Raw genomic sequence first — 851 nt, forward strand, 5'->3', positions numbered from 1 at the left:
ACCAAGGAGGTGAATAATGTGTCTTAGAAAACCACTTAAATCGGGTTTATACTAAGCAATTTATTATTCACCTGTTATTCCATGTTATACAAAATTGGAGATATCTATATTGAAATGACCTGAACGCGGCAAAAGTAGAAAGAGGTTTTGAAAGAACAAATAGTGGTGATACTGCTGTTGGTGTCCACCCTTCAGAGGAAGGGGAATAGTCCCTACTCTACAACACCAGGTATTCCCAGGGAGTCTCCTCTCAAGGTACTGACCCGGCCCAATGCTGTTTAGCTTCCAAGATCGGATGAGATCGGGCATTAGCAGCGTGGTATGATAGTAGAGAGGCTATCTACCAATGAGAGTGCACCTATATAAAGATGGTAGAGTAGAGATTTTGAAAGATAAAGCCATATAATGTGTAGATCTGCTTTCCACGTTAGGCAGGGTGAAACAATTGTCACTTGGTGGCAAAGTACACCCTGGATCGTGGATGAGAGTCTGCGGAAAATAGTAAGTAGTGAAAAGGAGATAAATATTTAACAATTTTAGAATTGGACTGGTGGTTGTTATCCCTAGGGGGAGACCACGTCACAAAGTATGCAGCGTCAGGTAAATTAGTACATGTAAATATAATTCACACATATGCATTCCTTTTGTGCAAAGCAAAAAATCATTACTTTGAGAAAACAACCTAAAAGGTATAGCACACTGTATACATAAGGAATGGAGCAATGTGTAAAAAGTAGGTATAGCATGCAATCTATAGGGTTATCGGGCTATATTGTGCACAGGAAATCCCAACTGCATGGCTTGCAGTATTAATTGGTGTGCCAAATGAAAAAGACACCTATTGCAGTAGT

General features: G+C 39.8%; 1 pseudogene; it reads right to left on the reverse strand.

Moving 5' to 3' along the window:
• Window positions 1-214: 214 nt before the first annotated feature.
• Window positions 215-333, reverse strand: LOC134960935 (5S ribosomal RNA; annotated as a pseudogene).
• Window positions 334-851: the final 518 nt, after the last annotated feature.

Source organism: Pseudophryne corroboree, chromosome 9 (genome assembly GCF_028390025.1).
Source record: "Pseudophryne corroboree isolate aPseCor3 chromosome 9, aPseCor3.hap2, whole genome shotgun sequence".
In the NCBI taxonomy this organism is placed as follows: Eukaryota; Metazoa; Chordata; class Amphibia; order Anura; family Myobatrachidae; genus Pseudophryne; species Pseudophryne corroboree.